Source organism: Archocentrus centrarchus, chromosome 20 (assembly GCF_007364275.1).
Source record: "Archocentrus centrarchus isolate MPI-CPG fArcCen1 chromosome 20, fArcCen1, whole genome shotgun sequence".
Taxonomy (NCBI): domain Eukaryota; kingdom Metazoa; phylum Chordata; class Actinopteri; order Cichliformes; family Cichlidae; genus Archocentrus; species Archocentrus centrarchus.
In genome coordinates this window covers 10,719,572-10,746,693 of record NC_044365.1, presented here as the reverse complement: position 1 = coordinate 10,746,693, position 27,122 = coordinate 10,719,572, and the positions used below count along the sequence as shown (strand labels likewise).

Genomic DNA, 27,122 nt, shown 5'->3' with positions numbered 1-27,122 from the left:
CAGAAATGCTTAAAGTGAGGCCCAGGTTATAATAAAGTGGATTACCTTTTTCAGAAACATGAAACCTTGGACACACTGTTCCCTGGATGGTTATTGTAATCTAAGGTACTCCCTTTGCTGCAGGGTCACTGTTCCTTCATGTTGTAGTGAGGGAAGCGACTTCAGTGCGGCTCAGCGTGGGATTGCTCGCAGGCATCACCTCGTACCTTTCTCCTCTTTGTAACACTCTGTGAATAATGCATTGCAGCTCCCAGCAACTTCTCACCAGTTGTTTGAGCAAGCTGCCCGAGGTCTACAGGTCCTCTTCGGTGTACCTCCACTTGAAGAGATGGATCGCTCTCACATCTTCAAAGAGAAGTCAGTCAAACCATAGATTGTTAGTACCACCACCCTGTGGGTTTACAAAATGTTACTCGGCCTCTCACAGGTGCAGAGAAAGAGGATGGGGCCAGCATTTCTCCGAAAGTAGAACAAATTTTTTTTTCTCCCATAGAGCCAAGCTCTGACAAAAACTTTGAGCACTGGTGGGGGGTGATGATGGGGGTGGTTGAGATCAAAAGCCTGCGAGTTCCTGGCGAGCGGACCCAATCAGCCGAGAGGGCCAAGGAGAGGAGGAGAGACAAGTGCTTCCCTTTTAAATTGATCCCACTGAGACCCTCAAGGTTCCCCTCGCAGGACTCGCAGAAAAGCGATAAAAATCTGGCCCTGTGGATCTGAGAAACTGGGAGGGGAGAAGGCTCAGAAGAAAGACTGTTTTGGAGCGGGGGGGAGGCACAGAAAGAACAGAGAGGAACAGTGAGAGGAGATCAAGGGGAGACAAGAAGGGTGGGCTCATTCTCTGAGGGTGCATCCAGGCGTTGTCGTGCGCCAGCAAAGAACCAGAGCAGGGAGAACCGGCGCTATCAGCTATCAAAACCCGTGTTACACGTCTGATCATGTGCTCAACCAATCAACCGTGGATGTATCTTTATTATGCCCAGGTCCTGGCAGTTGAAACATTGGCTCCTTTTGAGCTGGCCCGAGATCAGACTCTGGATGAGGTTGGTGTTGTTATCCACAGCATGCTGGGGCCTCAAAGGAACATGTGCTATCAGAGCAACCCAGAGACCCCACAGCGTGCCAGACTCACCACAGACCTTCCTGAGTCGCCAACACGAACACACAAATATACACAATAAGGTGGTGTGCATTTGCATTTCCTTTTCCAGATTCACTGGATGTATTTCACAGTAGAATATAAAGTAATTACCAGCTGGGGGCCGTAGTCATCAAAAGGGGACAATTCAACAACAAATGTATTTGTGACAGAAAAAACAATAATCCTCTCATCAATCACATTTTTCACTGATTAGAATCTCTTACTGAGCATCCTACTGCAGAACCCCAAGAACGACAGGTCTGATTTCCTACTGACCTCTTAAAGCTTTGTCTTTGCCGAGGATGTGTATGGAGAAAAGCTTGCCTGCTTCTACAGCAAGAAAATGTAGTTAAATAGCTAAAATACAAAGTCTGGTAGTTTAGAAATGCAGACCAAATAAACCCTTACATTTCCCTAGACCAGGGATCCTCAAATCCAGGCCTCGAGGTCCGGTGTCCTGCAGGTTTTAGATGTGTCCCTGGTCCAACACACCTAAATCAAATGGCTGAATTACCTGCTCAGTATGCAGTCAAGTTCTCCAGAGTCCTGCTAATGACTTCTATATTGGACTCAGGTGTGTTGAAGCAGAGACATCTAAAACCTGCAGGACAGGGGCTCTCGAGGCCTGGATGTGAGGATCCCTGCCCTAGACTGAGTTCACAAGTTTTTCCCCAATCTACCCCCAAATTTGCCCGACTTTTAACATGACACAAAATGGAAAAATAACAGAAACTGCCAGCATGTTCACAAGGATATCTGAGGTTAAACACCTAGTGCCAGTTCATGGCATCATCATGGAAGTCCTGTGACAGGTATGTTGCTGCAGGGTCTTCCTGGTAAAAAAAACTGGGAAGGTCTCCTATTCAAATTTCAGTGATAGAGCCATGACCTCGAAGGCTGTGAACTTATCCCAACTAATATATGAGAAGAATTTACACCTACAGAATTAGGTTATATTTGTGTGTGTGTGCCCCACTAACTGCTTGGAGAGCAGTTGATGCTATACGTATCTTTTAAATGTTGACTCACTGTATTCCATGGATTTCATTTTAGAAACGATTTCAAGGAAAAATTAACTTTATGTATTTGATTGGCAAGCTCAGTCAGGTCTGGATGGCACTGCTATGTACTATATTTACTCTACTCCAGCAACAGCTGCATATAAGTGTGAACCCTTAGGCTCAAAGTATGCTTGAAAACAACTAGTTTGTATGATGTGCCTCTGACCGTCAGAGGGAAACATTTTGTACCTCTTTCAAACGGTCGTACTCGAAGGCAGGGTGACATTGCAGCTGTCGTGGCGGGGCGATGCTGGATAATTGTGTAATTGTAGGGATAATGACACATTTTCACACGGCTTCACAAGGAAGGCACTCACGGTGATACACGTGGTTGTAAACATAAAAACTGAACAGCCGCGTGCGGATCTCACCTCCTCGCAGAGTGGAGTGAGAGTGAAGCTCGGACTGTGGGTTATGGAAAGTTGCGGAAATTTTCGGACACTGTGCGATACGAGGTGTGGAGGAAGGAAGGTTCAGATGCCGTCCGACCTGCTGACAAGCTTCTGTTTATGAGTATACTGGCTCCTTTATTTCCATCTCTGTGACTCATTGCATCAAGCACACAAAAGACAGAAGCTCTTGGAAGAAGACTCGGGAGGCAGTGGGATGCTGCCTGGAGGATGATGGCACGCTCTCTACACCGCCTTCAACTTTGGACATTTAGAACAGCTATAAACACTTTTGCCTTTAGACATGGTCAGACGCACTGTATGAAGTACTTAATTTTAGGCATACTGAGCCTGTTAGAGGGAGCAGGAGGAGGCAGGTGGGAGGTGAAGCCAGAGGGAGGCAGGTGGAGGAAATGTGAGCAAAGAAAAGAAACATTCCTTTAGCATCACATGACTCGGGCAGAAAGAGGACTGGCAGGCTAATTCCCGGCAGTTTACCCCAGCATCATGATCTGAGTGACTAGATAACAGAGCTCCATCTGATAATCTGATACTCTGCGATTGCACTTCTTAGCTGTGTGACTGCAGCAGGCTGCAATAAGCCAACCGAGCTGTGATGGATAGCCCATGCTGAGCAGGAATACCTTACAGCCTCATAAATAAGCAGATCTCTACTAATATGATTACAGTAGCCCTGAGGTTGACGCACCCCCTTCTACCAGCCACACTCCTCTCCCTACGACAAACAGACTGAAATCACGTCACTATTTGACATCAATATTTTGACATTTCATTCAGCTGACTCTCCAGACGGAGCCATTTATTTAATTAGCAGAATCAAAATTGGCAGGAGCGGCAAATTCAAAGTTAACGTGACTGGGGCTCGGTTGCCACAGGTAACCTTTCTGGAAGGACTTACTGTGGCAAATTGATTGCTGAGAGCGCAGACTCATCATGAGTGCTAATTTTCAGAAGCAGCGCACGGTGGAGCAGGGAAATAAGAGGCTCTATTTATAACAGAAGGAAACAGCAGAGGGGGATTAGCCTGTCATTAGAATAAAGAGCCCAGAAGAAGAATCAATTTCAAGGTTTAAAAAGCTGACAAACTCAGTTCACTTACTCTTTCTCTCCATCCCTCTCTGCTTCTGTCTCTGAGCTCACCTTTTGACAGACCAGCCTACGGCCGACCAGATTCGGAGGTGAGCTTTTTGAGGAGGCGAGCGTGGATTTCATCCTCTTCAGCCTAATTGGAAAACTGCAACAGTTTTGTGTTATTATTCCCATGACACCGTAGCTGGTAAAAAGGTGTTGCAGTAATCTCACAAAGCACTGCATTACTCCTTTTTTGATTTAAGGAGTAACACCATCATTTTACTTTCTGTGGGTTTGACTTTGTGGGCAACAAATAGCATTGAAGCCCAGTTAATCCACGCTCAATACTCACAAAAATATCATACAGCCAGATAATCCTAGCAGAGCTGTCATTATCACTACATTAAATCTCTTTGGCATGAGCCGCTTTGTTTACTAATTTCATGGTGCTCACTGCGGCATTCACCTCCTACAGGGGAAGTCAGCGTGTTTGATTTAGACAGATGGAATACTAAAGACAGCAAAACTGGTTTATCAGCTAAACACATCTTAGCGCAGATGAAAATGACGAGGATGACAATGATGACTCCGGTGCCAAAATCTTTCAGAATGGGTGATCATAGCCCCGCACTGCCAGAACGCTGAAATACCCGAGACAAGATCCAAGAGACAACAGAACAAAACTAGACCAACAAAGATACTCAAACTTTTAGCGTCCACTGTCCAAATGCAGCTTCCATGATGGGATTTCTTCAGACCCACGTCCTTATTAATGTCCACTTCTTTCAAACCTCACTCCTCCAGTTTGTACGCTTTGTTAAAACTTTAACATCTCAAGTGAGGACGGTCTCATCACAAAATCTGGTGGTACTCACAGGTGCAAATGTGCATTTCTTTTTTTTTTTAGTTGAATTACATTTAAAGATCAAGGGAAATTAATTATCATAGTGTTGTAACTGAACAGCCCTACTTTGCTACATTACATGATTGTCACTGAGCAATTATGCATAATGCATCATTTCCAGCTCATTAATTTTATTCTTGGACTCTGAAAGAGTAGTTTTGCATGATTCACAGTTCAAATTAATTATTATTTTTCTTATACTGGGCCTTTGTGCAGCCCCTTAGTACAGCCGCTGCATGAAACAAGCTTTTTTAGCTCTTCTCCCGATAAGGCCATACTTCCTTTAAGACAACAATCTTCTGATTGGCTGCCCCTCACAAACAGAGCGCTCACAACCACATACAAGCAGAGCTAGGTGTCTGAGACGCTCAATTTAGGGACATCTCTACTCACTGACATCATACAGAACAAAGAGTAGAAAAACAGTTTGAAACAGAGTGTTTGCAGCCATCTGAATCCTGTAGTATTATTTGAAACTCTGCCCATGTTTAATATGAGCATTCAGCACTTTAACAGCGTATGTCAGAAAATAAGGAACAGAGCAATAGGCCTCCTTAAACAAAGGACTGACTTTGTTGCTGAAAAGCTTCTTGTGATGGACTAAATTTGCATTGTTGTAGCTTTAAAAAAAATTCTAAACTTTTGGGATGACCGCCATCACTCCAAAACACTCTGCTCCAAAATTCCAGAGTTGCTCAGTTTTGTCACAGCATGCATTTCCTGTGCTGCCTATGAGTTTGTCAACTCTGCATTTCACTAACAGCTCATTACATTATTTGATATGATCATTGGCATTACTGGCACGCCACCTGGTCTACCTCCAGGTGTGCATAATGGAGATGGCAGTGGAAAACTCTCCCAGTATCCCTTTGGGAATTGGACTAGGAAGGAAGCTTAAAGCTGATTACCAGGCTGAGAGGCAACCCAAACTGTGTCATCTTCCCATTCCCTCACCACAAAACCCTCACCCCCTGACCCGGGCCCATCGTGTACCCAGCGTTTCAGCGGGGCAAGTCTCTGGGACAGGAACCATACAGGAAGCACAGCGCAATTCGACAAGGACAGGAACTCAAACAGGGGGCCGGTGGTGAGAACAAATCGCAGAAAAGTAAACTTTTCCACCGACGCCACATCACAGCAGACGAGAGGCGAGCAGGGCGGGGGCACAGGCGCATTCCTCATTTGGGAAAGGAGCTAAGCCGGCTGTAGGAGGCAGCAGTAGAGGGATTTAGCAGGCCTCAATAGCAAGGATGAAATGAAGACAACCTCGCAGTGTCGCCTTCAGAGGATGCTGCCAAGAGTCGTCGCATTACTGATACAGAGGCAGGAAAACAGATTCAATTAATACACTGCAGCAGACAGTAATGCTGGACTCTTCAATCCAATCCGCTTAGAGAACATCTTAATGGCACATGAGAAGGAAGCATATTGTGCTAATTTGTCTTGTCTGCGGAGTGCTCCGACATCCCCATTGATGTCGACATCCCTTTAACATGAGGTTAGTGGGTGTTTGGCCTCCCCTCCAGTCATTTGTGAGCTGCAGAGCCTGGAAATGATTAGGCCTGGGAGGGCAATTAGCCGGCGCATCGCTGAGATAAATATAGTCCAGCTTGGCCCAGCACTGCTCCTGGGTCACATCTACACTGCAGCCTCTACACAGGCATGTTAGCACAATCTGGATCCCGTTTTGTTTTATGACTGATGTGAAGGCTGCGCTGACTCAGACGAGATAACATAACTCAGCCGTCGATCAGGTGTCTCGAGAGAAAAGGGAGTGGGAAGGAGTCGCGGAAGGAAAAAATAAAGAGATGATGTTTGAAAGAGAAGCACGTTAACCTTGATATTCAGAAAATACGAGTTGACTCTATGAGCTGCACGATCAAACCTTTTGACTTATTTCGTAAAAAAACTGCCCCAAATGGGCCATGGCTGGGAAAACATGCTTTCCCACAGCCTTACAGCAGCTAAACGGAATGCAGAGAAAGAATGCTTTCCCATCGCACAGCTCCCTGCCCCTCTAGTCCCCTCCAGTATCTCCAACCCGTTGTGAAGAAAAAAAAAATTGGGGAGATTTTATCCTTAAAAACAGGAGGTTCGCCCACTCGTTCACCTGGGACGGCTCTTGGATGGAGGAAGCAAGCTAGAGGGTTATAAGAGCCTGGGAATGTTTAACATCAAGAAAGCAATCAGAATGTAGCCGGAGCTCTGGGAATTGGACAGGAAACATGGAGAGTAACCCCTTCCAGGCTGAGAGAAAAGAGAAGAGGAAGTGATTTAGGTTTGGTGGCAAATTCACTGTTACCTGAGAGGGTAAACTTTATTTCCACCAATCTAAATGAAACATTTCACACAAAAACTTTTTAAAAGCCTGAAAAGAGTCAGTTTCACTTGTATTGCAAGTAACACTTTTTTGGGCCTTTTTTAGCCAAGTCTCTGCCTACATCAGTGATCACACAGTTGATGAGGGGCTAAAACACAATATAAGAAAAGCACTGAAGAAAAAAAAAGGTAATAGCCTGTAGCTCAACACAGACTCTGCTTCAATTTCCCCATCAGTGACTTGACCCTGGTGTGTGTCTTTCAACACAGTATACTTGTGTAGACCGAGGTGAAACATAAGTGGAAATGTTCTGGCACTGCACTGAGCTCAGCACAAATTGCACAAGACAGCTCAGGAAACAGAGGTTTGCTTTGTGCCCTGAGCAGAAAGCATTTATCATCCAGTAAAACCTGCTGTAAGACACCTACTCCTGCACTGTCCTCTGACCCACCAGTGGCATCGAATAAGACTGAGTATCGACAGAAACACAAGAAACAAAATATGTGGTCGTAGTAAAGGACACCATGACTATTTCCCTGTTTGCTGTGGGTTCTAGCCAGCGGTTGATAGCCCAACACTGTGCAAATTTTCTACCGATTATACAAGTTCAGGTTGTGGGGGTAGCAGTCCAAGCAGAGAAGCCCTGAACTTCCTTATCCCAGGCACCTCTTCCAGCTCATCTGGTCCAACAGAGTCGTTCCCAAGCGAGCCCAGAGATATAATCTCTTCAGCATGTCCTGGGTCTGCCTCGGAGCCTCCTCCCAGTAGGACATGCCCAAAGTACCTCATATTGGAGGTGTCCACAAGACATTGTAGTCTTGTGGACAGATATCCGAATCACCTCAACTGGCTCCATTTAATGTAGCGGAGCAGCAGCTCTACTCCGAGTCTCTCTTAAATGACTAAGCGACTGACCCTCTCTCTAAGGGGAAGCCTGGCCACCCTTAGACAGAAACTTAGTTCCACCACTTGTATCGGCGACCTCATTCTTTTGGTGACTATATGTTTGGGAACACCAGGTAAGTCCAGCATCTTCCCCACCACCTGAGCCAGCTCACCACCACGTGGTGATCAGCTGACAGCTCTGATCTTCTTTTCACCTGAATGTCCAGAACATACAGCCACAGATCTGATGATACAACTGCAAAAACTGATCAGCGACCTGGGGCGTAGGGTGTCCTAGTGTTAGATGCATTTACACCCTTATTTATGTTTTAGAAAAATCGAGGTTAGCACAGAAGTCCAATAACAGAATACCACTTGGGTACAGATCAGGAAAGCTATTCCTCCCAATCAAACAAAACTACCTTGTGATATATTTTTTTACACACTACTGCAGTATTAAACATCGCCAAAATAATGAGGTCAGTGTTGTATACAAATAATACAAATAATCCCTGAAACACTCAGGCTTTAAACTCAGGCTAAGTGTGATGACAAAAAGAGGAGGGCATCCTTAATGTGGTCATCTTACACAGCTCTGAAACTAAAGAAGCCCCACCCACTTGCTCTTTTAAACCTTTTGTTTAAGAGGTGCAACCAATCAGGGGAGATTTAGCTGGTATTGGCTGGTAGTTGTGGCTCTCAAATCTTTTCTGATATGCCCAACTTTACAATTCTTTATGAATTATTAATAGTAATAAAGGATCCAAGCTGAATTTTGGTGGCACACAGTTTGAGACTCATAGGCTAAAAGGGAGGATGAAAAGAGTTAAAGTTGCTCTAAATTCACAGAATCAAAAATCCTTGTAAACAAATACATGTTTACATGTTTTTCAAGCAATCACTATCTTGTTTGATTTACACACTTAACAAGCTGCCCAAGGCTACAACTAAAGGTTATTTTCATTATTGATTATTTTTGAAGACGAATCAATCATTTGCTTTGTCTATAAAATGTCAGACCATAGTGAAAAATGGCTGCAATTTTGACAGCACAAGAAGATGCATTTGAATGTTTTAAAGCATGAAACTGAAAGCATCAAAGCCTCTCATTTATGAAGCATGAACCAGTAACTGTTGAGGATTATTATCAAATTAGCAGCTTTTTCCAGTTACCTAGCTGATTGCTTGCCTAATTACTCCAGGTCCAGGTCTATTTACAGTACAGAACAGAACAAATTGGAACAAATAGTATTTTATCAAGCAGTAACTTCTAGAACTGAAAAAATGCCGAAAAGTGCAGTTTTTCAAATAGTCACTTGGGGCTGTCTTCAAATAGGAGTCAATCAATTTTGAGGAGCTGGAGACACAATGTCATCCCTGTTATGATTTCGCCACCACTGCCTAGAGTGCATGATCAGTTGGTGCATTAAAATGTAAAGTCTCCGTGGATGAGTTTGCATGGTCACAAAAAACTAGCAGGCACATGAACGTCCACATGGACCCATGCTATCACTGTCTGATTATTACTCAAGCGGACCCAAGCCAATTCTAGCAGACTAAGGGTGTGGAAAATATAATCGAGGTCTTAGACTCCCGTGTTGAAATTCCCAGCCTCAGTGATGAAATAAACATGTTTATAGCCTGGTACAAAAATCTTTTTTTTTTGGTCTCTATAGCTAATTTCACCCCTTCTTGACAACTTTACAGCAGGTGATTTCTTTTTTAAAAAATACTTTGCCAATTTGCCAATTATGTTAACATTTAAAGTTACAAGTGCAAGCATCACCACTTAATTGAAAGGTGGGCCAAAACTTAAAATTGTAGCCAGTGCTCGGACTGCTAGGCCTCATTGGACTGGACACTCCACAGTTTGTGCTGCTAATACCTTTGAGTATTTTTAATGGAACAATTTGGCCAATAAAACAACCCGGTGTGTGGTACAGCCTGCAAAAGCAGCTTATGCTTCAGTGTTGGTGAATGAAATTCTAGTATTTTATTTGTCTGTTACTCAGCACTAATTAGCATTATCGATGCATCTTGCTATCCAATGTTTGCTGATGACTTAGCACTCTACCCTGTTGCTCCAAAAACAAATGACAACGGCCCTGAAGCTAAACTTGAGAATTTTGAAATGCGGAGTTCAAAAACCAGCAGGTTACTTTACATTGGCCCTATCCTTGGAAACACACACCAGAGTAAAAACGCTACAATATACTGTTTTTGATTCCAATCAAGCTTTCTACTGCGAGAAGCAGCTCAGGGAAGAGACTGGCATCTGAAAAAGTCTACACAGTTGATGCTTGCACCACCTAAATAGCACCTACCAGAAAAAGCACACTGGACTTAATCCCAGCCATAAATCGCATCCACTTTTTGCCCACTATATGAAATTCCCTGTAAGCCCTAACATTATGGCCATACCTAAAGATAGCAGTGCAGCTTGTAGGAGCAGAATAAAACTGGAAAATACATCCATCATAAAAAGGAGGAGGTTATTTTGGCAGTGTGGAGATGATAAAAGTGCAGACATGCTCAGTTCCCTGTTTCTAAACTGTTTGTTAATCTATCATTTGGCACAAGGAGGAATGAGATAACAATATGGTGTGGCTTACAGTGAGCGTGGCCGCCGTACAAAGATCGAAGCGCGTCCTTGGACTGACATTATTTATTGAAATAAATTCACTCGAGCCGAAATGTGTATAGCGAATGCATTATGAACAGTGCTTCTGATGGAGTGGAGAGGGCTTTAACTCACCGTAACATTGCCTTGCTCTTTTCAACAGATGTCCCTTGTGTGACACATGGCAGGGAAAATAGAGAGGAAAAGGTCTGAACGCTTTAAATTAGCCCTTTCACAATTGGAAGGGATTTTCCATTTGATGGCCTATTTGAATCTATAGGCAATTCAGAGACCCTCTCTGAGCCGAGATTCTGATCTTAATTACTTCGTTAATTAGCTGTGATTCATGGGGAGAAGCCTTGCCCTATCCAAAGTCCCTCTGCATTGCTGAGAGGGCTTCTAAGAAGCTCTTACATCCTCACTGACTTTTTAAAGCGCCAATCTTACACTTGTGACACTGATTTGCAAGTCTGCCTTTGCTGAAGCTTTCGAATTCTACTGCCTGAGGAAGGCGAAGGAGACCGGGCCTTCTACTCCCCCACCTTTCCCTGATCCACCACGGACTTAGATCACAGGGACACATTCCACAGATTTATATTTATTGTTTTCCAATGAAAGAGTGGCACCCGGTGCAACATCCCGCACGCTTCCCTCTGTGTGATAAATACGGCTCCCTCGCGCCGGCTGCTTCAACCTTGCAAATCGATGGAGCATTTAGCTAATCAGAGAAAAGCAGCACGAATAGAAAGGGACTGTCATAAGCAGTAGGCGTTGCATGAACTCGCTGGACAAAACAACAATGCTTTGTCCAAACACCCCAACAAGAAGTTATCACTCAACAAAGTGGATCAAGTCTTTTTATTGTGCTGCATCCTGATTACTTGCCACCCACAGCACTTGGTATCTCGGATAGCCAGAGCACAACATGAGGGAAAGTTGGCGTGCTGGCATGCAGGTTAGCTCGAGAGAGCAGCAGGCTGACAAAAAAGAAAGGTGAGGTCCAGCTGAGGCAGCTGCTTGCTATTACTCCACCCCCCCCCCCCCAACCCCCCTCCTCTGGCAGGAAATAAGCAATCATTTAGTACTGACAGGTACATGCTGAACCGCTGCTATCTCTGCTCTGAATCCAACCAAAAACTGGATTACAGCAGTTTAGTATTAACCTTAAGCTTCTTAAATAACTGTGCCAAGGTTAGTCAGTCTCATAGCTTTCAGAGTGTGAGTGTATATTTTCCTGAGTAGGATAAACCGTGAAGTAATACTGATGTGCCGCTTAAGTGAGAGAGATTTGACTTCCGCTTTTAAATGGCAAAAAGTGTCAAAAGATATCAGATGTGAGCATTTTCTGTCTGCATGTTTGTATGGTTACCACTGAGACTGAGAAACATAATGACAAACAAAGAAAGGAAAAAAAAAAGCTCTCCTAAAACATGTGTGGCGCTTTTGCGGTCGTGAAAAGCAGCAATTTAGAGGTCTCTGGTGAGCTGCACAGGGCGCACTGTGTCCAACGGGATCCGAAGTGTAGCTGCAGATCTGCCTTAATGCACTGCCAGGTCACCGTTTCTGTGTGAAATTGGCAATGCGAGGACAGTGTGACTGGTTGTAGCTTGGGGCAAATAAACAAGGTGGTATTGGGTGCGGGGGGGGTGGGGCAGCAAGAATGACTGCCAACCAGTCGTGCTGCAGTCTACATCCATCTACATCTGTCAAGACTCATTATGGGGACTTCAAAGAATTTAACAGTTTCAAACCACCATTTCACTATCGACCCAAATGGGAAAATGTGGTCACAATCCCCTCTTCTGTTCCCTCTTATGGCATCAAAGAAAGGCTAAAAATAGTAAAAACATTACTGTTTCCCACAGTGTCAGCCTGAGTTGTCCATGTGTTTATACATACTCATTTTCTTAAATGAATTATTAAATATTAGTTTACAAGTTTCTCCTCTGATCTGTAGTTCGTTTCCCAAGCTGCAAATGATCCCCAGCTCCACTGTCGAGTCCCCATTCTGCTCTGCAGCCTCGGTGAGCTCAGCATAGAAGAAGATGAACCAGTTCACCACCAGCTTCAGGATCTGGTTAGAGTGACCTCCATCTCAGAGGTGATCTCCAGGGCAGAATGACTACAGCTGCCAGCTGCAGTCCATCACAGTGGAGCTGGGGACCACGTCGTCCGTAGTGAAGCATCTGTGGACACAGACCACCACAGCAGCAACATGGACTGGTGAACCAGCCAGCGGGTAAAACAGAAGAATAGACAGCTGGTTAGCAGTAACTGAACTTTCAAAATCAAGGAGGATTGTCCACTAAACTGACTGCAGATGATGCCGTTATCACAGGTGGATTTTAAAAAAGAAAGAAAACTATAAAAATGCCATACTTATGTAACTTAAATGGTCTTATATAACTTTGAGCAACTTTGGCATGCAAACTGGAGCAGCCAGGAATCAAACTGCCAATCTTTCCATTAGTAGGTGACCTGCACTACCTCCTGAGCTAGAGCCACCCCGTGGCCATTTAATTGGGCAGCCACCCTAAATAAAGTCTACATGTGGAAAAAAAAAAAATCATAATGTCTCAATTAAGTTGGCCTTTGGGATATAAATGTCAACTTCACTGTGACATTGTGATTGTCATTACGTTATAATTTTAACTTTTCTGCAAGGTGTGTCCCAATTACCAAATGAATTCTTGAGAATAAATCAGTTCATCCTTGAGTCCAAATGGACTTCTCTGTAAGATGTAATGAAATGACCTCCTGATGTTCCTCAGACGCCACATTCAGAAGAACAGGATGGACATGAAATCACTGTGATCCCGATCTTCAATGACCAAATTCCATTCAGGTCTTCCTTTGGCCGATGTGAATGTTTAAGAAGAACGGGAATAGGATGGATGGGCCAAAATGTAAGGGAAGGGACTAACTTGGGGTTAGGTTACTGGGGACTCCTTGCCAATCCCTGATGTCTGGGAGGTGTCTCCACCTCTAGAAAGAACTAGCTCACAATGAAACAATGAAGACAAAAAAAAACAACAAGAAAAAAAAGACAGACGTTGAATGGGATTGGTGCTGGATCAAGAAATTAGATCCTGGAACAGAGGGATCCACAGCAAAATGCTTCCACATAAGTTCTTTTACAGTCTGCTCAAATCAGTGGAAAAAACCCCCAAAACATCAAGCATGCTGGGTGGCATAAAACAATATACTTAGTTATGGTCTAATCTGCTAACTGCCTTCAGTCTACATGGAGAAGATCAGATGAGTGCCAGTCAAAATTGTGGAAAACTTTGGTAAATCATAACTAAACTACAGGCTAACACAAGACATCAGATTTCTCTTATTTTGCTCACTGAGTGAAGCTATGACACCCATAGTGTTCAGGATGTACAAACTGCATCAGCAAGGTTTTGTTTTAGGCCTGCTGCTCTTCAGCATCTAATAAACATAAATTCTGTTCTTAAATACTACAGCCAACACACAGTATAAACAATAAGTAAATAAAGTTGAACTGAAACAGAACTCCAGTTTGTACTAATACTAAAAACCTATAGTCTAATTATACTTTCAGTGGCAGCCTCTTGGCAGCTTTATATCCAGAATAACAGACTACAGACCAACACAGGAGATGTAGGGGAATGTGGGCCTAATATTAGAAGACTTTCTTCAGGGCAATGAAACGTCCTCCCTTTCCCTTAAATAGCCTCATCCTTGTCCTAAATTTCCCAAATGTATTATTCTTTCCAAAGAAATAAATCAAATCTAACATTAGCATGGCTGATGACACTGTGCCAAGGCGGCTAGGGCAAAATAAAATGCCCACGTACAGATAGGAGCAAACAAGCAGTCGGCTCTGTTGTTCTGTCTGTGAAAGCCCTGCAGGCCCTCGGGCTCTGGAGCCACTTCTCCCACTACAAACAGCTCTGCGCTCCGGCCCCAGATGTCTCATTACTGTAAAACAAGCAGAGAGATGAGCGACACACAAGCCACTGGCCCACAACGATGCCTCCTTTTCAATTAGAAAGGATTAGCCTAGCCTGAGCGGGCCTTCCTGTGCTGTGATATGCTACCTTGCCTTGTGCAGGACAGCCATATGTCAGACCCAAATAAATTACAGAGGAGCTGAAAAGCTTGGCGATAGCAGAAAGGGAGTTATGGCTCCACTGGAGTGCACAACAGGCTTAATGGGAGTGGGATGCTACAGCCTCTATAAAACTTTACACCCACTGAAAGGGGCATGGACAGAGAAACAGGTATACACCTTCCCCCAGTGACTGCCATAAATTATACCTATAGGATCCCACAATTCCTCAGTAGATTTAGCAGTTTTACTCAGCGTGCATTAATCAAGTGATAAAGTGAGGCCAGTGAAATTTCTGCAGTGTCATGTTTTGGCTAAGCCAGCTGGATAGATCTCATCGAGTCCCATGACATGCTCTCTAGGATGGGAGACCAAACTTAGCAGGATAGCGAGGCCCTCATACTGCCTGCATCACTCACTTTTATGGGAACAGGGCGGCGTGGAGTTTAACAAGACATTTTACTCGTCAAGGGAACCGACGTTACATAACCATAAAACGATGAGGCCCACAAATCACCAGTCGACTTGTGACGCATGGAAGGGCTGGGCTTGTTGTGTGGCTCGCAGCCCACGCTGTCTAGTGTTTGTGGGTGAAAGAGTAACAACAACAACAATGATTCCTAATGCAACCCATTTGTTCTACAGCCCAGATGAAAGCAGCCTGAATGCTGGAATTGCAACAGCATCCCACATAAAAACCAAAGTAAAACTACACTAACCCCCTTGCCCACTACGCCGCATCATTTTCCAAGGAGTCTGTGCCATAGCTGGAGAGACTCCACTGACCATGGGCGTCTGTGGTTGAACTGAGCTAGTCTGCAGGTCCAGAGAGGAAGGCAGGCTCCGCTACATGCCTGACATGGAGCACCATCGCAGGGGGAACGTCTGAGTAATGGCGGGGTAACTTGATCCGGGGCTGGGAAGGAGTGGGAGCAGCCCTGACGCCTAAATCATAGCTGTGGGATGGAGGCAGGGAGACACACAAATGTGTCTGGAGGAAAGATATGCCCAGAGATGAGAGGCTGAGGAGACAGTGGGTAGGGCGAGCAGAGAAATGAGCAGCAAGAGGGGAGCTGGAGAGGATGGGAGGGACGGTGAGATGGTATATTTGGGAAATGGCAAAATGACAGGGGATGAAAGCGAACGCCTCTCTGCTGCCTTTCATGCGAGGGCTATGCTCGCCGCCGGAGTGGGAGGAGCCTCAGAGGGACAACAAGACGTGGGTTTGGGTTTCAAATTCTCAAGCCCGTCGCAAACAGAATAAACACGCGTAGGCCCAAAATGACTTCTATTTTCCCTGATGTCTGGAGCTAATTGAGATACTTAGGCTGGCAGACATAAATAAATATATCCTTCTTCATATAGGCCAAAACATTTAACTGGGAATTAACCTGCTCTACAGTACAGAAAGTGCAATCACATCAACACTCATAGAGGCTGAGCTAAAACAAATGTCAGTTACTTACATTAGTTTCCAATATGCTTCTAACCTCACCTGATAACAGGACATCAGCCCTTTCTCTTACTCACTTGTCTCCATAACGTTCCTCATACTGCTTTGATCCTTTGCTCATACCGAGGCTCATACTGAGGCGGCTGGTTTTGGACTCTAGCTAGCCTCTTTTCTCTTGTCAGCTTCTTTAAAATGTCCATGCTCAGCTGGGCGAAGGTAATTTAAGAATCTAATTTGGTTTGTTGGTTTGTGCTGGTTTACTCTGGCAAACTTTGTGTCTTCACCCAAGGCGAGGAACTTCCGCGCTAACAACATGTTAGCATGTGAATGCACACGCGACCATTTGCCTGCTTCGCTGTGCGTGTGTTGCTTTAAACACTCCACGTCTGAAGCAGCCCCACAGAGCTGCTGGTCAAATCTTGTGTTTACCAGAAGCAGCCAAGAAGGAAGGAGGGAGACCTAAAACAGCTCGTTTCACACAGAAGATGAACTGAAGGGCTGCACCAAGGTACAGTTTTTTAATCTGTGAATCATGCAAAGCTACTCTAGTATAATACAAGAATAAAACTATGGAGCTAAGAATCAGCACTCTGTATGGTATCCAAACTATTTGAGGACTGGGGTCTCAAACTGTAAGGCTTAAGGCACTGAAACTATCCAACAGTCCCAAAAGAATGCTTCTTACACATTACTGACAATTACATGTGTCATGACTCGGGTCCTGCTCTACTCTGGGATGTGTAGAAAAACAGATCAGGGTTCACACAGAGTGGAAGGCTGGGGAGTGGTTAATAATAGCCCCATAACTTGTTTTTGTTGGGGCCAACGAGAACCAGAACAAATGAAACATACTTGATTCATGCTTATGGATTTATGCCCAAAGTTACCATTTTAAATACAGTTCATTTCCTCTGAGCAGGGTTTATCATTTAGGGCTGTGAATGCAGGATGTATTTTCATACAAGGCAAATACTTGCTGGTTAACAAAATAAGTTAAAAGTATTCTTGTTCTCCCTTAGCAACCATTACTATTTGCAAAACATGACACATGGTGAGTATTCCAACAGCAAAAATAGACCATTAAAAATACCCCGCTATACACATTTAAAAACTCCGATGCAAAAATAGAAAATGATGAGAAAACCCCATGACTGTAACAACTCACAGCATGGCTAGGCCACTAAGCCACTTCTTCATGATTGCGGCAGAACACAACTTCCTTTTTTAAAGCCTTTATATACAAAGGACAGCGGAAACATCTTTTAAGATTATTTTCCAGTTAGAGGTTAAGTTTGGGGTTAAGGGCTTTGCTCAAGGGCACCCCCGTGGAGGTATTACAGAAAGGTTGTACTCTTTTCTTGCTAGATTTGGAAGAGCTGTGACTGAAACTCCTTTTCAAAAAGCACCTGATTTAATTTCTGTTAAAGAAAACTTGTGACGCATCATACTGACAAATCTAACACTACCGCCCAGTTATTGTTAGTGTGCAGGGTCAATACTGTACTCTCATCAAACTCATCAAACCACTCGGTGACATTTCTGACCAAAAAGGTTGGCTAGAAGTGGAGCACAGCCAGGAACTATGCTAATACTCAGAGGGGCAGCCTAATATAATAATATACCTTTGCTGCCTGCAGCCTACAAATCCTGTAACAGTCAGTCATTAGACTTCACATGTAATTTTCATTAACTTTTCTTGGAAACAAGAGTCTAGCAAGACCAACAATTTAGCAGAGAAAGAAATGTTCACCAGACTATTACTGAACCACAACCTCCTTTTTTCCATCCACAATATGGTCCCCCATTCATTATTCAGGCCAGAGATGCACTTTCCTTGTTCTTCAATCCACCACTCTTGACTTCTTTGGGCAGCACTTAACAGACGCAATGCATATCATCTGTACAGAATTCAGATATCATTTAAAAAAAAAAAAAAGTGGGCTAACTGGGATCAGAAACTCTATGGTTTTCTTTTCAAAACTTACACAGGAGATTTCTACATTTTTAGGAAAGAGCTGCGTGTTAATTCAGTTTTCCAGAGCCTATACCGGGCCCATAATGCAGACGTACCATAACTGAGAAAGTAGGCCAAGCCTTCCAGCAAGTTTCAGCTCAGAAAAACACAATTATTAGCAGCTACACAGTCCGACCTGCGAGCTAATCCGTGCAGAATGACGGGCGGAACGTTGAGCTGTATTATCATATCCCTCGTGTAAAATGTCAACAAGTTTTGGGAATGCTCTCAGCTCTACTACTTAGACTGTTACTTCAAAGCTTGGAAACAAGTGGTGCCTGAGTGCAGAAATCTGGTGTGTGTGTGTGTGTGTGTGTGTGTGTGTGTGTGTGTGTGTGTGTGTGTGTGTGTGTGCGTGCGTGCTTGTTATGGTAACATGATCTTGGTTATGATTGAGCGGAAATGTTAGACAAGCATCTAAGTTTCCTCTGCCTGCTTCCACCATCCTCATCTAGCCACATGTGAAACCACAGTTAAGCTGCGCGCCGGCTAGAACTAAACGCTCTGGTCGCTGGCGCTGAAATGTGTTTACACTGGATGCAGGGGTTTTGCATGCCAGGCAGCCCCTCACTCATATACTGCGAGGGGGGCGGGGGGTGTTATCGTGTAGCATAATGCTTTTTTATTCGAATTGCTGAGCCTTAAACATGTGAGACGTTTCCCATGGTGAGCCGTGTGATAAAGGAGGTCACTGCAGCCAAACTCTGCTGTGTGTGTGTGTGTGTGTGTAGGAAGAGAGAGAGGGTGCTCCTCACGCTGAGTCATCTATAGGCCAGAGAGCGGCTCTGAGTCGGCAAAAAAAAAAAAGAAAAAAGAAAAATCTGTTAAAGAGAAATGTGTAGGCTAACCAATTTTCCAAGTGAGCAGAGAGCTGCTCTGTGAAATGAACAATAAAGGTATATGCAAAGTAATTTCCCAGCCTTAGTGAAGCCAGAATCAAAGCTGATTTATGAGTATGTCATTAGCTTTACAAGTGGCTATGTCATATAATCTGGCAGATAGTCTAAATGAAGTGTACACTCAGTTTACGCTGCTGTGCTCAACTGAAGTGACCTGTACTTGTATGACATGACAGTCTTTGCAAGGCAAAGAGAAAGCAGCCACTTCTAGGCAGAGAGGGCCACTTCAGCAAATCAGGTCAAATAAAAACATTTTGCCACTTATTGAACTATCGAGGTTTGATGATTATTAGCCCAGATTCTGGAGCCCTATGGTCTCACACAGAAAAATACACAACAGAGTCGAGAAGAAAGACAGAAAGGAAAAAACTGTAAACTCAGACTGAAATGGACTAAAACCAATCAGGAAAAAAGTCAAACCCGGGCAGAATTTAATGAATGAGGTTAAATATTAGTAGTAGCAATACTGCATGTATATTTCAGAGTAATTGTGTTGCATTGTTCTAATTTTGTTTTATTTCTTTTTTCTTTTCACCTTTCCTCTCTGCCTCCTACTTTTTTCTACAGTGTGTAAATAGTCATTTTCATATGTAAATATTGGCAGTGTGCTGCCGTCACACCTCACTGCTTCGGATAACGATGCCTGCAGCCTTTATTAGGGATCCTAACCATTTTGGGGGGAATCAGATAATAGCTTTGTGTGTACAACATCAGAAATAAACGTAATAACACTAGAGCACATGGATAATATAGTCAAATGTCTGCTTTTGTCCCGCTCACAAAAGCCAAAAAGTAGATTTGCTGTAACATATAATATAATCACTACCTGGCTCAGTGACGTCTGTGGCACTTCTGCTACAAAAACTACTTTTGGTGATTTATCCATTATGTCCAATTAGTCAGTTGTTGGGAATTTCTTCTCCAGTGGAAAGCCGTTCCAGAGAAATCTTCTGATTTTTCCACAGTAATTGCGGCCAGGTCACTCTGAGTGAAAGGCAGCCAGCTGCTCTGCTGGCTTTAATGCTTCATTTAAGTTCACAATAAATAAGCTGTGCTTGTCTTTGTGGGCATGTTTTTTTTTTTTATTATTTAATTCTATAGAAGAGAATGGAAAACATTCGAAAGCAGTGCTTTCGGATTCAGAATTGTAGAAAGTAGCACTGCCTAATACTGAAAATACAGCTGTGGTGACATATATATGAGATCTATTCGTGGTTTTTCTTGCATAAAGGAAGTTTATGCAAGAAAAGAAGAGTTATGGCCCAGAGCCAGAGGAAGCGCATCAGCACTGTTAATGGTTTTTACAGTTTTGTTTGACAGGGTTTATTTTATTCACACATACTGGTTATTTATGTTTATGAAATAGAAATAACAGGAAAATACAGAGTCTGTTAAATAAGGTAACACACTCATTCCTTTTAATTAAAGGAATGAGTGGGCCATCTGCCCAGGTATATTAATGGCTGCCAAAGTATATTCTGGCAACTAATTTTAGCATTTTTTTTCCTCCATCAGCCCAAGAGAATAGCACATCCATGATCAATTTACTAGTGGAATATCCTATAGTGTAAGTTTAGTTGCTGCTAGCCAGCAAGCCGCAGCCCACTGCATGTTTCCACTGCTGGATAGCTCAGCTGCCTCACTAGTTTCTTGTGAAACGGATGGATTCAGTCCAACTCCATGCTGGACTGTGGCTTGTGACCCTTCAGATCTCCTTGCCATGTTCAGTGGTGAAGTGGAGAATCATGCTAACCAGAGCCTGCAGCGGATGGAGGAACTGATGGTATCTGCTGCTACACCAAGCTCAGCAAGGCAGCAGAGCAGGGATGAGAGACTCACTGGGGTCTTGGTAAAAATGTAGAGTTCATTTGTTCATTTCCTGGCATTTAAGCATAGCCCACAAATTTTTAATAGGGTTGAGGTCAGGGCTTTGGGAAGGCCATTCCAGAGGCTTAATGTTAGCCTGCTTTATCCATTCCAACACCAGTTTTGATGTGTTTGGGATCACTGTCCTGCTGGAACACCCAACCGTGTCCAGCTTTCAGCTGTCTAGATATTGATCTGAGGTGGAGTTGAACACTTTGGAGGTAGTCCTTCTCCTTCATTATTCCATCCACTTTATGCAATGTACCATTACCACTGACAGCAAAACAACCCCAGAATATGATGCTGCCCCACCAGGCCTGACAGCTGGTACAGTGTTCTTAGGTTTAAAAGCCTCACCTTTACTCCGCCAAACATACCACTTGTCATTGACTGACTCTCTCTCTCTCTTTTATATATTTTTTATGATATTAGATACATGCCTAAGTGGTGTTTTTGTAATGCATACTATTTTGACAGCCTAAAAGCAGTCTTTTTACTTACTTCTAAAATACCCTCCACATGGAAGATTTCATGTTAAAATGTTTACTCCCTCCTGGCTACTAAACACTTTAATTCACTCACTCAAAGGCAGCACGGCCTGGACATGATTTTGCTGTCTTTTTCTTTTCTTTCTTTTTTTCACTGTTGTTTCTGTGAGACAGCCAATCAGAACAGAAACAGAAAGCAGGATTTCCCAGTGATGACAACAAGCTCAATCACACCGGAGAAACTGGTGGTAGGAAACTGAGTGGTGGCGGTTACTGTTTGTGGAGCATGTGTTGGAGGAGTTTTGTTATGAGTATGAAAGCTCTAACAAATGCACAAATGTTGTGTACTGATTTGAGTGGTGTGACCTCGTATTCATCATCAGCACAAATATCGATGAAACAGCGATTTCTGTGAATTAAGGTTTTTTCCCAGTGAAAACATTTTTTCTGAGCCTGATGATTTTTACACTTCTGAATTATTTCTCGCTGACATCAGACCCGGTGGCAAAAATCAAGCAGCACAGCGAGAGGAGAAAAGAACTCTTCCTTAAAAAAAAATACTGCCACCCAGGTGCTCTTGAGCAAGGCACTGAAGTTCCAGACTTTCCTCACACTAAAGAGACTGTTACAGGATCTTTGTTATGTGACAAAGAGAAAAAAAAAACGTGGCTGCTGCGGATGGTGAGAATAATAAATAGCTGTGTCTAGAAAGGAAAACCAGGAATGCTGGCTAGAACATGGATACCACAATAAGACAGATTTCCAGCTCCAAATAGATGGCTCTGACTGGAGGGGAATTTTCTCCTTCAACCCTCTTCAAAATCCATCATTAAATGTGTGTAGTATCCACTCGAATCTTTTGTGAAACAACTGAAAAGGGCGTGTGAACTGAATGACATTAACACCCGCCCAGCAGCCTGTTTACTGAGATCAGTACTATAACCACAAATCTAAAAACCACATAAGTGTCCCAAAGACTTCACGCTGTTTCTACAGCAGGACTCACTACAATCAGTCTACAAGGTCTCAGACTCTTCCACAGCTTCCTTAAACATACAGGTGATCTAAAACTGAAGCCTAAAAAGCACAAGAAATCCATTATATATAAATATACCAAACCTCCTCCAGCTTAAGATTTCCACTGTGTGAAATGTCACTAAAGTGGCAATTAAGGAAAGCTGCAAAAGTCAAAAAAATACCTGGAAGAGCAACACAACTTCCACATCAAACAGCACACCTGAAAGAAAAAAAAAAACTACAAAGGAGCAGCAGGAAGGTTTTGCTGACTCAGGAGTGACAGTTTCAGTGTGAAGCATGGCTGCACATACAGGGTCTACACTGGAAGAGTCATCAGAAGGAAACCCCAACCTGCCATCTCATCACAAAAATCAACATCTGGATAAGCCAGACTGTGTTTGGAAACAAGTGTTCTGGACATATGCAGGTAAATGGAGCTCTTTGAGGACTATCACCTGCGGTATGTTTGGAGGGGAAAATGAGCAGCATTTGATGAAAAGAACAGCTTGTCAGCTGTGAAGCATGGAAGCATGGAAGCATGGAATCTACTGTGTACTTCTGAGTTGGATGGCAGCCACTGGCACAGAACACAGTGCACAGATAAGAGGGGAGAATGGAATAAATACCATTTCAGAAACACCTAGTATTAATACCTTCATCAGACCATTAACATGGCAGCGTTCTGTCACCTTTATGCTAATGACTATTATTAACAGGTACTCGAGAATATTCAGTGGCTAATTTTAATTTTTTTCCACCTGATGCCAAATTACTCCGCTCTTATTTTGAAACTTAAGCAACCACTGACCAGCTACCCCCCAGCCTTATCAAGTCTGTCCAACCTAGTCCCGTGGTTGGACAGACTCCACCTCCTCAATCTTGGACTGCAGTAGCAGTCCTTGTTCTGCCCTGGCGATCCACTGTCCAATCCAACCAGAAGCTGCACTCGGTGGAGAAGTGGTTTATTCCCAGGCAGAGCGAGGACTACAGGATGACAGAGTCAGTGAGAGCTGATGATACTACTCAGTTATTTGTCAGAAGATGGTGGGCAAACTATGTGTTTGTAGAGGGTACATTTATGAATGGAATTATTTGATACTGACATTTGATATTTCATCATGTGCCACCTTTGGCATCCCATGTGCACATACCAGTCTGCACTACTAATCAAATGCAATTCTGTAGATAACACTGTATATACATTACAAAAGAGCGAGAATAACCAAATACTGAAATCAAAACTGAACACCAACCCAGTGAATAATTATGTACAAATGCACAAATGCAGTCTACAAGTACTCTGAAACAAGTGTTCATGTAAGCATACAGATATTCTTTATTTTTGATCATCTTTTTTGGAATGCTACTGAATAAATAGGACAGCTCGTAATGTATTCTGGGCCTGAAGTGGACAATATGCGGTATATATTATATACTTTAAAAGGTATGTTATAATAAAAAAGTTTTTTTTATATAATTAATAAAAGTTTGGGAAAACTCCTCACACTGCTGCAAAAAAAATCCAAAAAATCCTTTGCAACCTCGCTTGCAGTGCAAAATCTCTGCCAGCCATAAATGTCATCTGACACTCTACTGCATATCCTGCCTAAAACCCGGGCCCATCTGCACAGCCTTAGTTATAAGATCTATAGCAATCCAGACTAATATCCATCACGTCTGCACACACTGAGCTTCAGCTCCACTCACCTGCACAAACAGACATGCAGGACTATTAAAACCCAGAATCTGAGCCGAGGGCAGAAGTTGAGTTGCACTCAAAACAATATGAATCAGCTTAGTATCTGCTTGTGCCTGCCTCAGGTCTGCTTTGTGTCAGTGTACATCACACTGCAGGGAATCCTATCCTGATGACGTATTTGTGCACAGCACAGCTGCGGGGTTAGCCGCAGGCCTGCTCTGCATTAGCTACAAACAGACTGTATGACATCGTAATAGCATTTTTTCTACCCACCGTGCGATGCATGTGTATTTTTACGCACAATTCCACACTTTCTGGAGACTGTTATTTCAGTTTGAAGCCGCTATCCATACTGTAAATCCACACCACCGCTGCAAGTAAAGGTACCCTGATAACACTGCAAAGCGAGCCGTTTTCGGCCTCGTTTTCTCCATCTAAAAGCAGTGGATCGAGTGCAAATGTTGAATAACCTTTAAACTTGTCTCACCTGGGTCCCCAGTTATGTGGCAGATGTACCCTCAAACTACAGGGTGGCTCATTTTTCTTAAAAACCTGGCAAAAGCGTCGATCTTCAAAACTGTTTCTCCACAGCCATTTTGAGCCAAACCATCAACTTCATCCGGCGGGGGGCGAAAAATGTGACCGACTTATTAAACACTTGCGTTTCTCGACGTTTGTACTCTTGCATGACATTTTGACAGTTAAATAACACCTGGCATTCAACTGTGCAACTAGCGCCGCGAGTTTCAGCGAGCGAGGAAGAACACAATGCAGTCGCTCGTTTATTTTAACACCCCGTCTAGGAATGAATAGTACGGCCCGTAAATTCCGGGGACCTGCTTTCTGTGTTGTGTCAGAGCAGCCAATGAGCGGCCGTGTAGTAACCTGTAGCTGCGCGACACAGAGCTACAACTGTCACACAACTCAGACACATCTAAATATTGAAGCAGGCTGCTGCGGGGTTATGTCAGGACATGGCAAGAACAGCGTAATGGTACTGTTACAAAGCTCTATAAATATATATATATATATATATATATATATATATATATATATATATATATATATATATATATATATATATATATATATATATATATATATATATATATATATATCAGTGACGTGCAGTCAGGGGAGGCAGGTGAGGCACGGCCTCACCTGTCATCGTGGAAATATAAAATTAAAAAATAAATTAAATGGTTATATTCATTCAGTGATTTGTATTTTAAAGTTCTTTTCCATTTAACTACACCATTTTTAGATTAGTTTTTTCAAAATCGCTGAATTTTCGCATTTGCCGGTCAAATACTAAGAGACGAACGGTGAGGCACCAGCCCGGCGAGCCGCACCACGGATTGCGCAATCCGTGGTGCGGCTCAGTATAGTCATTGCCAATGACTACTAACTGTGCTGGCATGCTATGCAGTGAGACCGGATTACTTTCCGGTCTCACTGCACTTTTACTATATGAACTAAATTTCCATATTTTAGCTGGTGTATATAATGCACAGTTTATTTTTTGTTTTTTCATTAACAACTGTATGTGTGTGTAATGCATTCTTGTGTTGAGCGATCATGAAACTGCTGCGAAGAGACACTAGGTGAGGCACGCAGTTCTCGTGCCTCATGGTAGGGGGCGCTGGTGATCCCAGGGACTCTACGACTCCTCGGCGGCAAGCTACCATAAACAGTTAGCAAGGCCAGTTAGTTTTTCCTGTTGCTTGGCCTTATGTTCAACATGGAAGATTACATAACTCAACTGAAAGAATTTTCTAAACTGGACTTTCAATCAAAGCAGAAGATAATAATTAAAGGAAGACCAACACCGGAGCTAAAAGGTTTGCTTCAGACTATGTTAATGTTAAACAAAACAACTGTTGCCAATCAAATGGTGAATAAGCTATATGTTTGTAAATCTGATGTGATGACGTCAGTGCCTCACCAGTCACGACCCTCACCGCACGTCACTGATATATATATATATATTGTGTGCACATCTATTCGCAGTATTCAACAGGCTATTTTATTTAAGGCTGCAGTGGCACAAGGGATCCTATTCCTGAGGAGGGGGCCCCGTCTTGTCTTGCAGGAATGCCCTGTATGAAAAGCTTTAGTGCTTTTGTACATATTCTCTACTATATTATTATCGTTTTAATGTATTAAAGAGGAATTTTATTTTACTCAGTTATTACCATTCGTATTATGTAGTATTAGCATTAGTACTATCTAAAAGTACTATCTAAAACCAAAAAACTATAATTCTGCAAACTCAGTAGAGTAGAAGCTGTGATTACCCAAACAGTGACTCCAAATAATCATTTGCTGTTTTATTTTGAAATTACTCACCTTATCTTTCCATGAAGCCAGATGGCATACACAATTAGTTAAACTGCAGGAATGTCTTAAACACATAAAGACCTGGATGACCTCTAATTTCCTGCTTCTAAACTCAGATAAAATTGAGGTTACTGTACTCAGCCCTACAAACCTTAGAAACATGGTGTCTAACCAGATACTTTCTCTGGATGGCATTACCTCAGCCTCCAGTAACACTGTGAGGAATCTTGGAGTCATATTTGACCAGGATATGTCCTTAAATTAAGATATTAAACAAATATTCAGGACTGCTTTCTTCCATTTGCATAATATTTCTAAAATTAGAAACATCCTTTCTCAGAGTGATGCTGAAAAACTAGTTCATGCATTTATTACTTCTAGGCTGGACTATTGTAATTCATTATTATCAGGCTGTCCTAAAAGCTCCCTGAAAAGCCTTCAGCTGATCCAAAATGCTGCAGCTAGAGTACTGACAGGGACTAGAAAGAGAGAGCAGATTTCTCCCATATTGGCTTCTCTTCATTGGCTCCCTGTTAAATCTAGAATAGAATTTAAAATCCTTCTCCGTCTTGAATAATCAGACCCCTTTCCATCTTATCCCATTTCCATGATGCACTGAGTGTTTCTTTTTTACTCACCTATTTTCACTCTGTGTGTTTATAAACCATTCTGTATTTAATCATTCACAGGGTGGCATTATTGGACGACCGGAGGTCCGTTCCGGTAGCTGAACTTCTCAGCCCAGTGCAGTGGTACCTCAGCAAGGTGCAGCGCCGGATGTTTGGGTGCTAGCTAGAACCCTGATCCAGTGTGTCTTTTGTCCTGTCTCCCTCCCCTCCCCCCCAACCAGTTGCGGCAG

At 43.1% G+C, this 27,122-nt stretch overlaps 1 protein-coding gene across 1 annotated transcript in view; it reads right to left on the bottom strand.

The window, feature by feature from the left end:
* Positions 1-24,524, bottom strand: part of znf438 (zinc finger protein 438) — a 48,790-nt gene extending 24,266 nt beyond the window's left edge. The window contains exon 1 of the mRNA XM_030757000.1: positions 24,411-24,524. The gene's annotated coding sequence lies outside the window, so the exon portion shown is untranslated. The remainder of the gene's footprint in view (positions 1-24,410) is intronic.
* Positions 24,525-27,122: the final 2,598 nt, after the last annotated feature.